We start from the raw sequence: 619 nt of genomic DNA, 5'->3' as shown, positions 1-619 counted from the left end.
GGGAGTTTGCGTTCACAAAGGATCAAATAAGGAATACATAGAGTCATCCCCGCCCTTTTAAAGCCAGAGCTACCCCCATCGCCGCCGGCTCTCCGCCTGGGGTTCAGCCCTTTTCCCCGGACTCTGCTCCCACACCGCCCCCCAGGCTCCCAGGTCCCGAGTCTGCGCTCTCCCCTGCTCTGGCCGGCTCGAGGCTCCAGCTCTGCGCAGACCCCCACTCCCGCCCGCTGCACCTGCTGCGAACAGCCGCGCAGAAGGAAGTGCGTGGGTGGTCCCGAGGGCAGTCACCCAGGGCCCCGCCACCCACACTTGGCAAAGGGTGCAGGCGCCGGAGGGGTGGGATTTTGGAATAGAGATACACAGCGCTGAAACTGTTGGGAAACTGATCAAAACCATGGCTACAAGGACTAAGGTAGACTGGTGAGGAAATTCGGGAAGGAATGACTAGGGGTGCCGGGGGGAAGAGGGTAGAGAGAAACACGGATTTGTCCAGGGCGGTAGGATAGCGGCTGGCGGCTGTCTCTGGCCTCCCTTCCCTGCGAATTGCACCGATTCCTCTTCCTCCGATTCCGACCTCAGAGAGGAGGAGGTAGAGGCAGCGCGATCCCCCCAAGCTGGT

This window comes from Myotis brandtii, unplaced genomic scaffold (assembly GCF_000412655.1).
Source record: "Myotis brandtii unplaced genomic scaffold, ASM41265v1 scaffold232, whole genome shotgun sequence".
Lineage (NCBI taxonomy): Eukaryota > Metazoa > Chordata > Mammalia > Chiroptera > Vespertilionidae > Myotis > Myotis brandtii.
Note: the sequence above shows the minus strand (reverse complement) of the source record.